The 14,311-nt window shown below is 39.8% G+C and overlaps 1 long non-coding RNA gene across 2 annotated transcripts in view; it reads right to left on the bottom strand.

Moving 5' to 3' along the window:
* Positions 1 to 14,311, bottom strand: part of LOC133049283 (uncharacterized) — a 248,542-nt gene that overhangs the window by 207,029 nt on the left and 27,202 nt on the right. For both annotated transcript variants that reach the window (XR_009691281.1, XR_009691280.1), the window contains exon 2: positions 432 to 617. This is a non-coding gene — a long non-coding RNA (uncharacterized LOC133049283). The remainder of the gene's footprint in view (positions 1 to 431; positions 618 to 14,311) is intronic.

The following is a 14,311-nucleotide window of genomic DNA, read 5'->3' as shown; positions in this document are numbered from 1 at the left end:
TTCTTGTCTGGAGAATCCCATGGACAGAGGAGCCTGGTGGGCTACAGCCCATGGGATCCCCAAGAATCGGACACGACTGAAGCAATTTAACATATAAAACCACATATGCAGTAAACAGAAGCACTGAGTTTCAAAGGCTTGCCACCAAGGCAGCATCTTAATCACATAGTACCTGCTTAAGTGTGCCGAATCTTAAGGCTGACTCCTTTACTAAGCTGTGAGCTCTGAGCTGAATATTAAACTAGGATTTGGAAAGGAGAGTGTGCTCCTTCACAGAAATGCATTTCGATTTTAACGTTTAATTATGAAGCTGCCCCACAGAGAAGCTTTGAGCTTGTTGCCCTTAGAAACTGAGTCATACTTGCCAGGGCTGTGGTCAGATTGCAAGTCCCTCCCCCACCTTCCGCCAGCGTTCTCCAATAATTACTGACCTTCCTAAGGTTCGCTGGGCTGAACTTTGAGACGATCCAAGGTGTTCAGCGGCTGCAGTGTGCTTCTCAAGGTACGTGGAAATGACACTGTGATGGCAGAGGAAAGCCCTTGCTGGCAAGAATTTCCAAGGAAAGCTTTCCGTTGCTGAAGCTAGCAGTGCTTAGCAGAAACAATTTGACATCTTCCTGAAGAAAATATCAACAAAGTTTTCATTTATTTCAGACTTTAGTGAGAGATATTGAATTATTGTGCAGGAAACAAAATATTTTCCATACCTACCAGGAAGATTGCGACAATCTTCCAAAATGGAGAATGTCTTGTAACCAAGCACATACATCAAAAAGTGATTTATGTAAGCCATTGAGTTTGTACATATTTTGATACTATTCATTTTTATAGCCTTATTCTGTTACCTTGACAGAAGAAAATTCTCTACTGCTTCTAAACTTAGCTTCTAGCTAATTTTGTAGATGCATTTATAGTTTTTAGGTAGTTAACAGCAGTTTATTGTATTTTGCAACAAAATATATAAACTAGGACTTATTTTATTCATAGTTATCTAGCACAAGAACTGATTTTTTACTAATAACTGCATTCATATACAATTTTTAAATGCCTTTCATCCCTTCTTGTCATGCCAAAATACTTTCACATTCCATATTCCTTCATTCTTATTGTCTTAAGGTTCTGAGTGGAAAAGGGACTAGAATAACTTTTTCACCTTTTCCTCTGATGACAGTCATTGCAAAACTACTCCAGCATCCCAGTGTGGAGAGCAAAGACCCTCCCCATCAAGTGCTATTTCTACCTGAACAACTCATGTCGTGTTGTGAGAAATTGTGTGTGGGTTTCTCCTAATGAGACTTGATTTAAAAATAATAAAGAAGAAAGTTGTAAACATCATCCTTTAAAAGGATAAGGTTAAAAGAAAGGAAAAAATTGGCAGAAAAATAAAATACAGTAAAGTATGGACAGATAAGAACGTGGGAGGTAGAAGTCTAGGAGAAACATGATGACCAATTAGTAATAGATTGCAGATAGATTTTACTCCTGGCTAATTAGTCAGGGAGAGAATACTAAACAGATGAAAAGCAGTGAGTATCTTCAGAGAAAGTGTGTTCTTGAATTTATTTTCTCCCTTTTTATGGGACAGTCTTTGATTAGAAAGTGAGTGTGATTTCTATATCCTGCTAGACATTTTTTCAAAAGTAAGTTAGGGAAAAGAGTAGAGAGGAGTGTTCACAAAACAGCATTTCCTGTGATTCTCTGTTATATCATACTGTTAGGTCTGATACCACCCACTAGGGCACTGTCTACCATCAACGTGGAGAAACCGAGGGAATGTGGCCAGGGATGGGGTTTTGACCTAAGATCCATTTCCTCACCGTGTCTCCTTCATTAGTCTCTCCCACCACGCTCACAGCCATGCAGTCTTCATTCCCATGGGATCCAATCTCTACAGCTTGTAAATTTACAGTGTGCATTTTTATCTTATTAGAGAGTAGAAACAGCTTAACTTGACTTTGTTCCTTCGAATGCTGACAAAGGTGAGGTTAGGAAAGTGGGCTTGCACGATTACCTGATTACCCTCCGTTGTTGTTCTGTTGTTCTTCAGCCTCCCTGTGAGTTAAGGCTGGGCGACTGAACAACCAGGTAATCGTGCAAGCCCACTTCCCTAACCTCACCTTTGTTAGCGTTCTAAGGAACAAAGTCAAGTTAAGCTATTTCCAATTGTTTCAGTGACTTTAAAATTGAGGGGAACAGGGAGGAAGCTATTCATCAGACTCTCCACCCATGAAGAACAGTAGATCATACCAGGGTGCAGTCATGGTTCTGGAAACTTGGACTACTTTCTTAACTGCTCTGAGTACCTGTTTCCACATCTAGAAAGGAAACATGAGAATGACTTGCAGTTCTGTGAGGACTGGTGCTTGTTCCTATGACCCAGAGTAGGGATGTAATAAATGATTTCCCTGGTGGTTCAGTGGTAAGAATCCACCTGCCAATGCAGGAGACGCAAGTTTGATTCCTGGGTAGGAAAGATCCTCTGGATAAAGAAATAGCAACCCAGTCCAGTAATATTCCCTGGGAAATTCCATGGACAGAGCAGACTGTCAGACATGACTTAGCAACTAAACAACAACAACAAAACAGTTACTAATCTGCTCACCACCATGCAGGGTGAATTTCAAAAAGATTTGCATGCCTACTTTCAATCCTAGGGGTATCCTGCAGTGGATGGTAGCAAGAAACATTACTGCTTAGACCCATTTCTTGTTCCATAGTCCACACCAATGACATTCAACCCTTCCAGTATTCTGTGATTAAGATAACATCTTTGTACACATCATTCCTTTCAGAGACTTTCATTGTTTCCATATATTTACCCAAGCCTTAGATTCTCTTTACCCATGAGAATTAGTTCAAGCTTCTTAATGTGGAATTTAAGGGTCCTTAAAATCCCAGCCCAAACAAGCTTAACAACACTTGACAATGCCCATTATGTACTCTGCGCGCTTTCTCGATTGAGACCACTATGAAACAGCCCCCTGATGTATTTCCCTGTGCGATGTGTTTTTGTTCCCGCTAAACTCTCAGACAGTAATGTCACCCACCCTTTTGTTCACTGGTTACGGACCTGATGTTCCCGACTCTGTGCTTATTCAGCGCTTCGATTCTATTCCTCACAGGGCATTATGACTAAAGAAAATGTCAATAGAATTCCTAATTATTTCAAACTATTGTGAGGGATACTGAATTATTGCACAGAAAAAAGACATTTCTCTTACCCACCAAAAGTGATGCCACCATCTACTAATATGAAGAGTTTGCTTCAGGATGTTAGTTAGCATTCCTTCCATCCTAGAGGCCTAGCCAAGAACCTAAGTGCAAATGCATTCCCTTTAGATAAAGCTGTCTAGTAGCAGCTAAATTAAAGAGTACAGTCCATCCATCCTAACTCACTGTGGTCCTGTCCAACTCTCTGCCTTCCCATGGACTTCATGCAGCACACCAGGCTAGAATACTGGAGTGGGTTGCCATTTCCTTCTCCAGGGAATCTTCCCAACCCAGGGATCAAAGCCACATCTCTTACATCTCCTGCACTGGTAGGTGGGTTTTTACCACTAGTGCCACCTAGAAAGTCCCAAAAAAGCACAGTAGGGCTTCCTATCTCAGGACTTCCTATCTCCTGTTATGTTTTAACAACCCAACATGGTGATGGAAAAAACTCTCCCCTGGGGGATTTTAAGGACATATATGTTCAAGAGGCAAAGAGTTAAGTCTAGGAATTGTTTGGGCAGAGAAGCCTGACCCATTGATACCTGGGAAGTGGTACAAAGGATATGAGCTATCTTCAGTTTCACCAGTGTTGATAACACCATAGCTCCTTGGGTAGTAGTGAGAAAAGATGCTCTGCCCTTTTCTGTGGAAAGCAGATAGTCATTTCCCTACTTTGGAAGTAAAATGATCCATAGAAAAAGCATTCCTACTTAACCATTATTATAATGCGGAGATGTAACTGGATATTAAAATGGAATTCTCTATTTCTATTTTGGCTGAAGCATGAATATAGCAGATGTTACAATTCAAAGTGAGATTTGAAAAATTTAGGATGGCAAAAAATTAATTTTGTAGCACCTGAGATAGCAGCATGCCTTTAAAAATTTGGGAAGAGTTGAGAAAAGTGAGGAGAATTTTTGGAGAGGAAAGGTGTGGTACTCACCCTCTGCTTCAAGTTAGAGTTTTAAATGGACAACTGGAAGGATTCAATATATGTTCTTATCTAGTTGGGAGATACGAAGGACTGATGCCTGATTCTTGCTTGGAAATCTAACGCATAAGAGGTGGGCTGACAGGTTCCTCTGTGGAAGGGTGAAATAGTTGTTGCTGAATTAAGATCAGTGTGTAGACCCAGAATTTATTGCAGTAGGGTATCAGAGATGAGAGGGAGCAGGAGGCAATGAGAGCATGCAAGTTTCCATTGGACCAGATGTAGTCAGATAAGTAAAAGAGCAATCATCTGGAATGTTGACCTAGAAAGCCACCCAAAGTTGGCACAGACTCACCAGAGAAACTGGCTGTATCACCAGAGTCCTTGGGCTAAGGGAGCAGGAAACAGACAGCTCAAAGAAAAATAGAAATCCTCAGCTACTGGTGGAGGCAAGGGAAAGGATGCTGGGAGAGTAAGGAAGCTGGAGGAAAGAGAGGGTCCAAAGAACCCATGAGTTAGTGTTAGGGTTAGGGTTAGGGTTAACTGTAGTAGAAAGTACCAGCATTAAGTATCCACCAAGACCAGAGTACAGCCCTGCATGACCCTTAAAAGTAACATAACAGACACTAAGGATTATCTTGCCCCAACCTCTCTCTTCTACCTTTCTCCCCCACCAGCTCTGATTCTGAAGGGAGAAAAAGAAAATCCTATTATTAATAATGGGAGGAGGCAGAGAAGTTGATGAACAGGCAGGAAGGGAGAAGCCATCTGTTCTCTCTCCCTCAGTTTCAGATGGTCAGAGTTGCCTCAACTTGACAACAAGGCTGAGGCTGTGTGTGACATTCTGTAGGACGTGTCATTCTAATTACCAAATTGAGAAGGGGTTTTGTGCCCTAAGAGGGGACTGTAGAAGTCCTAGGTCATCCAGGAGACAGGGAGGGACACCCTACAAAGCTCGTTTTAAGGGGCTTCAGGAAAGAAAGCACAGTGGTTCCATGATTCCATCCCCACGAGCCACGTTTGTTTTAATATATTATTTTCATATGCCTCTCTGCCCACTTTGGCATCTCTGATGGCAGCCACTCTGTCTTGCACTTGTCAGTTTTGTACTCTCAGTATCTAGTCTAGTAACTAGTACCGTTACATGGCACTGAGTGTTTGTAGTCATACGAGGGAAGAGGTAAAGAGAATTATTGGGTTGCCCAAAAAGTTTGTTTGGGTTTTTCATAATATCTAACAAAATAACCCAAATGAAATTTTTGGCCAACTCACTGCATGGGTGTGAATGAGAGAGAAACCACAGCCTGTTGGAAAGCTAGAGAAGACTTCATGGACATGGTCATCTATGACATGTAAGATTAATATTGCACCAGTTATTCATTTAGAATGACAGAAATTCAAGGAAAAAAAAATGAAGCAGCAGGAGAAAAGCTATACAGGTGAAGAGATGCAGCTAGCCTCTAGAAATTAAAGTGCCCCTGTTATAGATGGCTATGTGAAGGTATGTATAATCACTTTCTAGTAAATGAGAACAGAAAGTAAGAGTTGAACCACAATGAGATTGGAGAGGCTGAGGCCATCAGATTGCTGGCAGATCCTCAAATAGAATCAGGTGAAGCTTATTCTAGGAGAGTAGACTGGGAAACTCATCAGAGGTCCATCAAGGGCACTGCTATGTCCATCATTCAGAAGATGCTGCCAAATGAAGGGTCAAGTTCGATGACGAGGGCAATGTCGACCTGAAGTTTATAAAGCAGATTCATTTTCCAGACGTAAAGGGACTTGGCTTCTCCAGTCATCAGCTTTACAAACAAAGAAGGATTAACTCACTCTAACTGCAGGTAAAACCATAAGAACAAAAGATTCAGCACAAGTATGGGGAAGATCTTCACGGCCCAGATAATCACTGTGGTGTGATCACTCACCTAGAGCCAGACATCCTGGAATGCAAAGTCAAGTGGGCCTTAGGAAGCATCACTCCAAACAAAGCTAGTGGAGGTGATGGCATTTCAGTTGAGCTATTTCAAATCCTAAAAGATGATCCTGTAAAAGTGCTGCACTTAATATGCCAGCAAATCTAGAAATCTCAGCAGTAGCAATAGGACTGGAAAAGGTCAGTTTTCATTCCAACCCCAAAGAAAGGCAATGCCAAAGAACGCTCAAACTACCACACAATTGCACTCATCTCACATGCTAACAAAGTAATGCTCAAAATTCTCCGAGCCAGGCTTTAACAATATGTGAACTGTGGACTTCCAGATGTTCAAGCTGGGTTTAGAAAAGGCAGAGGAACCAGAAATCAAATTACCATCATCTGCTGGATCATCAAAAAAGCATAAGAGTTCCAGAAAAACATCTATTTCTGCTTTATTGACTATGCCAAAGCCTTTGACTGTGTGGATCACAACAAACTGTGGAAAAATCTTCAAGAGATGGGAATACCAGACCACCTGATCTGCCTCTTGAGAAACCTGTATGCAGGTCAGGAAGCAACAGTTAGAACTGGACATGGAACAACAGACTGGTTCCAAATAGGAAAAGGAGTACGTCAAGGCTATATATTGTCACCCTGCTTATTTACCTTATATGCAGAGTACATCATGAGAAATGCTGGGCTGGAGGAAGCACAAGCTGGAATCAAGATTGCCAGGAGAAATATCAATAACCTCAGATATGCAGGTGACACTACCCTTATGGCAGAAAGTGAAGAAGAACTAAAGAGCCTCTTGATGAACGTGAAAGAGGAGAGTGAAAAAGTTGGTTTAAAGCTCAACATTCAGAAAACTAAGATCATGGCATCCAGTCCCATCACTTCATGGGAAATAGATGGGGAAACAGTGGAAACGGTTACAGACTTTATTATTTTGGGCTCTAAAATTACTGCGGATGGCTTGCTCCTTGGAAGAAAAGCTATGACCAACCTAGACAGAATATTAAAAAGCAGAGACATTACTTTGCCAACAAAGGTCCGTCTAATCAAAGTTATGGTTTTTCCAGTAGTCATGTATACATGTGAGAGTTGGACTATAAGGAAAGCTGAGCGCCGAAGAATTGATGCTTTTGAACTGGTGTTGGAGACGACTCTTGAGGGTTCCTTGGACTGAAAGGAGATCCAACCAGTCCATCCTAAGGGAGATCAGTCCTGGGTGTTCATTGGAAGGACTGATGTTGAAGCTGAAACTCCAATACTTTGGCCAACTGATGCGAACAGCTGACTCATTTGAAAAAACCCTGATGCTGGGAAAGATTGAAGGCAGGAGGAGAAGGGGAAGACAGAGGATGAAATGGTTGGATGGCATCACTGTTTCAATGGAGATGAGTTTGAGTAAACTCCAGGAGTTGGTGATGGACACGGAGGCCTGGCGTGCTGCAGTCCATGGGGTTGTAAAGAGTCGGACAATACTAAAGGACTGAACTGAACTGATAGGGAAGAAGCCAAAGGTAAGAGAATGAAATGAAAAGATGGGTTTGGCTGTGTCAAACTAGCTGGTTTAAATAAGATTGCTGTTTATCTCTTCTGTATATAGTTTTTGTTATTATCCCCGAATTCCCTACCTCTGTTATAAATTTTTTGTTTTTGTTCATTCAGATGACTCATGTCTTACTGATACCGATAGTGCTTCAGATAAATCTAGAAGGGCAAGGCCATTTTTCACAGTGGTGAAATATTTTGAGGTGGAATCAATTTTCCCAGTTCATGGAAAGAGAAAGTTATTTCAATGAAATGACGTGATAAAGGTCATTGGAATGCCTTTTTTAGAAGCTATCTCTGTCACAGAAGATAATTTCTCAGGATATTATTTATTAACATTTTAGAATGATTTAAAGAGAACCAGTTTATATAAGACTGAGAAAATGGAGAAAAAATATAAAGTGTGAAGGCTTTGGGGTACCAAAAGGCCTTAGATACTAGGAAGAAGCATCATCTACTTTTTGTCTTAAATCTTCCATGTGAAGATGAAACACAGACTGCAAAGCAAGGAGGAAAATATAAATCACTAGAAAAGTCAAGAAATAAAAATGTACTGAGTGACTATTTTGTGCTTTCTTCTACATGACTTACCTTGTTTAATCTCCATAAAAGCCCTCTAAGGGGTGATTATTATCATCACAACATTGAGGAAACCAAGACTCAAACAAGTTAAGTAAATTTTAAGGCAATATAAATGGCAGAACCAAGATTCAAATCAAGACTCACTAAAAATCAAGACCTTGCTTTCTCTGAAATACCAAAATGTCTTACAGTACAAAGTGTAAGCAGCAAAGAAATTAGAACACTGGTCCTCCACACAATGATTAATTAGGGGAAAAAATATTTTTTATAATACTGAAATCAAGTTAAGACAAATATCAAGGTATCTTAAGACTAAAATCAACTTGAGAACTATGTAAGAACTAGATGTGGCAAATGGAAAGTTTTACTAGAGGACTTTAATGAGGCTTAAATTACTGAAAGACAGTATTGTGCTGATTTAAATTCTTGCTCAAAATAATCTGGGTGTGTAATTCAAATATCCAAAACCAATGGAATTTTTTAACTTGATCATAACCTAAAAGTTTATATAGAGAAAAAAATGCCTGAAAAGAAGCAAGAACAATTTGAGAAAAGATTAATAAACAGGAATCTGCCCAACTAAGATTTCAAATCTATTTTAAGGCACAAAATTATAGCAGTATTACATTCATGCAAGAAAAAGTCAAGAAACTAAAGCAAACAAAATGGAAGTTCCAAGTATATATTAACTCTAAGTATACATAAGAATTTAATAATTTATGCAAGTTACATAAAAAAAAAACAAAAACCCCACAAGCTCCTATCTCTAGAGAAGTTATTCAATAAATAGTTTGAAGTCAACTGATTAAACTATAGTATAATAAAGAATAATGCCATTAAAATGAAAGGTAAGTCACATGACTTCTGTGCTTAAAGCTCCCTAATTGTTTCCCACTGCTCCCAGAATAAAAGATTCAGAGTGACCTTGACAGCCCAATGCCACATGGCCCATAATTTCTCCCTGACTTTTTTGTTATTTTTCTCCTCCTTTATTCATTCTGCCTCAAACATACTGTTTTTTGGTTTTGTTTTGTTTTTTTGCTGCTCCTCCAACAATACAGAAAGGTTCCAGTTACAAGGTTTCTGCATTTGTGGTTCTCTTTGCCTGGAATGCTTCTCCCCAAAATATGCATATGACTTCTTCTTCATCTGCTTCAGTGTGTGTGCTCAGTCACTCAGACGTGTCTGACTCTTTCTGACCCCATGGACTGTAGCCCACCAGGCTCCTTTGTCCATGGAATATTTTAAGCAGGGATACTGGAGTAGGTTGCCATTTCCTACTCCAGGGGATCTTCCAGACCCGAGGATCAAACACAAGTCTCTTGCCTCTCCTGCATTGGCAAGCTGATTCTTGACCACTGTGCCACCTGGAAGGAAGCTATTTCGTCTGCTTTAGATCTTTGCTCAAATGTCACCTTCTCCCTCATGTCTTCCCTATTTCTCTAAAAAAGACAAATTCTAAGAAAGAAAATATATGTGAATATTTACATAATCTGAAGGTGTTACTAGGCCCCTTATCAATTCACAACTTACTGATAATTTTACTATATAATAAATAAATTTTACTATATAAAAGTTTTAAACTTCTGCCTGTTCCAAATATGACAAAATAAAATAGCAAGCAACAAGTTGAATAATATGTGGTAATATGTGCCAAGTAAAGGTTAATTTCTTTCCTCTGAAAAAAACCCATCACATGCAAGAGAAATACCAACCGAAAATGGTCAAAGGAATGAAAAAGAAAATTCCTACACACATGTGGTAATAAATTACAAGCATACATAAAAACTATCCCTCATCATTGATGAGAAAATAAGTGAAAATTAAAATAAAGCGAGGCCAAAATATCAAAGATGAAAGAAGGGTAATTGGCAAGGATAAGATGACACTTTTGTTTCTATGCAGCCAATAGATGTATAAATAAATAGTCTATCTCAAGAGCAAGTTGGCAATATGAATTTGAAAAGAATAGTTTAAATGTGCTTACCTTTTTTTAAATTTACTTTTTTTTTTGAAGGATAATTGCTTTACAGAACTTTTTTTTTCTGTCAAACTTCAACATGAATCAGCCATACATGTATCCCATTCTTTTTGAACTTCCCTCCCATCTCCCTCCCCACCCCACCCCTCTAAGTTGATATAGAAGGTTGATACTCAAACCCTGTTTGAGTTTCCTGAGCCAACAGCAAATTCCTGTTGGCTATCTATTTTACATATGGTAATGTAAGTTTCCATGTTACTCTTTCCATACATCTCACCCTTGACCCAGGACTTTCACTTGTGGAAACTGGTCATACAGAAATGATTAGGGACAGGTGAAAAGATTTAACTGCAAAGATGAAATAAAACAGTAATGGTACAACCTTAGAAGGAGTGAAGTAAGTAAGAGGAGACAATGCAGTCTTGTTGATGATGAGGACCTAGAGAGGGGATCTCTGAGATGGTTGTATGTAAATAAGCTTCAGGTCTTCTTCTTTTTTTTTTTTTTATCTTTAAGAACCATCTGGAAGTGGCAGCTGTATTGTATCTTAAAGCTAGAAGAGGAAGTAGTGGGCTTAAGCTTCCACAGAGGGATTTAGGTTAAATATAAGAAAGTATTTCCTTACCAGATGATTTGTAAACATTGATATTGGATTAAAGTGGATGTATAATCACATTCCCTGGAGGACTTTATACCACAGAAAGGAGTTTTGTCAAATTAAGATGATGTTGGTGCACACCTACAAGAAGCAGGTTTGATGTTTAAATTCACATTCAGTCTATTTTTAATTACACTTCAATGTTGGATCCGTCTATTGTTCATTGTGTAGTATGGGTTCATGTTAGAGTGACTGTCACCTCATCTCATTAAAATAATACTTAAAATTACTCTTTATTATCCAAATAGGTTTCTCAGTAAGAATTAAGGTGGGGCCCTCTGGCTTCAAACCACCAGCTGCCATGCATTACATAATCTCAGTAATATCTGAAATCCTTTGGGTGATCTTGGCTTTTCTCAGAAAGCTGTAAGTCTGAAATCAATTTACCAACCCTCTGAAAGGCCAAAGATATTCCAAGTCCAGTTTTTAGTAATAGTGGGAGTAAGTTTTCTGGTTCACATAACATTTAAATCTATTATTAGTGTTGTTATAGTGCTTTTACTGAGTGCTCATCACTAAGATGATAACAAATATTAAATACAATTCTATTAAAATATAACATATTAAAAAGCAGAGACATTACTTTGCCAGCAAAGGTCTGTATAGTCAAAGCTATGGATTTTCCAGTAGTAATGCATGGATGTGAGAGTTGGACCATAAGGAAGGCTGAGTGCCGAAGAATTGATGCTTTTTTGTTGGAGAAGACTCTTGGAGTCCCTTGGACTGAAATTCTAAAGGAATTCTAAAGGAAATGTACCAGTCAATTCCAAAGGAAATCAATCCTGTCATTGGAAAGACTGATGCTGAAGCTGAAACTCCAACAATTTGGACACCTGATGAGAAGAGCTGACTCATTGAAAAAGACCCTGATGCTGGGAAAGACTGAAGGCAGGAGGAGAAGAGGGCAGCAGAGGATGAGATGATTAGATAGCATCACCGACTTGATGGACATGAGTTTGAGCAAGCTCCGGGAGATAATGAAGGACAGGGAAGCCTGGCATGCTACAGTTCATGGGGTTACAAAGAGTTGGACACGACTGAGCAACCGAACAACAACAACAATTGGGGAGATCTGATACAAAGGGAAAATTTCACAAATATGAGAAAAAGATTTGTACACATGGACATCACCAGATGGTCGACACTGAAATCAGATTGATTATATTCTTTGCAGCCAAAGATGGAGAAGCTCTATACAGTTAGCAAAAACAAGACCGGGAGCTGACTGTGGTTCAGATCATGAACTCCTTATTGCCAAATTCAGACTTAAACTGAAGAAAGTGGAGACCACTAGACCATTCAGGTATGACCTAAATCAAATCCCTTATGACAATACAGTGTAAGTGAGAAATAGATTTAAGGGACTAGATCTGATAGACAGAGTGCCTGATGAACTATGGACGGACGTTCATGACATTGTACAGGAGATAGGAATCAAGACCATCCCCAAGAAAAAGAAATGCAAAAAAGCAAAATGGCTGTCTGAGGAGGCCTTACAAATAGCTGTGAAAAGAAGAGAAGCAAAAAGAAAAGGAGAAAAGGAAAGATATTCCCATTTGAATGCAGAGTTCCAAAGAATAGCAAGGAGAGATAAGAAAGCCTTCCTCAGCGATCAATGCAAAGAAATAGAGGAAAACAAAAGAATGGGAAAGACTAGAGATCTCTTCAAGAAAAGTAGAGATACCAAGGGAACATTTCATGCAAAGATGGGCTCAATAAAGGACAGCAATGATAGGGACCTAACAGAAGCAGAAGATATTAAGAAGAGGTGGCAAGAATACACAGAAGAACTGTACAAAAAAGATCTTCATGACCCAGATAATCACGATGGTGTGACCACTCACCTAGAGCCAGACATCCTGGAATGCAAAGTCAAGTGGGCCTTAGGAAGCATCACTACGAACAAAGGCAGTGGAGGTGATGGAATTTCAGTTGAGCTATTTCAAATCCTAAAAGATGATGCTGTGAAAGTGCTGCTCTCAGTATGCCAGCAAATTTGGAAAACTCAGCAGTGGCCACAGGATTGGAAAAGGTCCGTTTTCATTCCAATCCCAAAGAAAGGCAATGCCAAAGAACTCTCAAACTACCACACAATTGCACTCATCTCACACGCTAGTAAAATAATGCTTAAAATTCTCCAAGCCAGGCTTCAGCAATATGTGAACCATGAACTTCCAGATGTTCAAGCTGGATTTAGATAAGGCAGAGGAACAAGAGATCAAATTACCAACACCTGCTGGATCATCGAAAAAGCAAGAGAGTTCCAGAAAAACATCTATTTCTGCTTTATTGACTATGCCAAAGCCTTTGACTGTGTGGATGACAATAAACTGCGGAAAATTCTTCAAGAGATGGGAATACCAGACCACCTGACCTGCCTCTTGAGAAACCTGTATGCAGTTCAGGAAGCAACAGTTAGAACTGGACATGGAACAACAGACTGGTTCCAAATAGGAAAGGGAGTACTTAAAGGCTGTATATTGTCACCCTGTTTATTTAATTTATATGCAGAGTACATCATGAGACATGGTGGGCTGGAGGAAGCACAAGCTGCAATCAAGATTGCCAGGAGAAATATCAATAACCTGAGATATGCAGGTGACACCACCCTTATGGCAGAAAGTGAAGAAGAACTAAAGAGTCTCTTGATGAACGTGAAAGAGGAGAGTGAAAAAGTTGGTTTAAAGCTCAACATTCAGAAAACTAAGATCATGGCATCCAGTCCCATCACTTCATGGGAAATAGATGGGGAGACAGTGGAAACAGTGGCTGACTTTATTTTTCTGGGCTCCAAAATCACTGCAGATGGTGATTGCAGCCATTAAATTAAAAGGCGCTTACTCCTTGGAAGGAGTTATGACCAACCTAGACAGCATATTAAAAAGCGGAGACATTACTTTGCCAACAAAGGTCCGTCTGGTCAAGGTTAAGGTTTTTCCAGTGGTCATGTATGGATGTCACAGTTGGACTATAAAGGAAGCTGAGCACCAAAGAATTGATGCTTTTGATCTGTGGTGTTGGAGAAGACTCTTGAGAGTCCCTTGGACTGCAAGGAGATCCAACCAGTCCATCCTAAAGGAGATCAGTCCTGGGTGTTCATTGGAAGGACTGATGTTGAAGCTGAAACTCCAATACTTTGGCCAACTGATTCGAAGAGCTGACTCATTGGAATAGACCCTGATGCTGGGAAAGATTGAAGGCAGGAGGAGAAGGGGAAGACAGAGGATGAAATGGTTGGATGGCATCACTGTTTCAATGGAGATGAGTTTGAGTAAACTCCAGGAGTTGGTGATGGACAGGGAGGCCTGGCGTGCTGCAGTTCATGGGGTCGCAAAGAGTCGGACACAACTGAGCGACTGAACTGAACCAAACTGAATACTCAACAGAAAAGCTGCCTTTCAAAACTGTTACAGGAGTAGATTGACATTAAGACAAATCAAATCATTTTTAAGCAGTACAGATACATTCACCAAG

This window comes from Dama dama, chromosome 30 (genome assembly GCF_033118175.1).
Source record: "Dama dama isolate Ldn47 chromosome 30, ASM3311817v1, whole genome shotgun sequence".
Lineage (NCBI taxonomy): Eukaryota > Metazoa > Chordata > Mammalia > Artiodactyla > Cervidae > Dama > Dama dama.
This window is presented reverse-complemented; position numbering and strand designations above follow the sequence as displayed.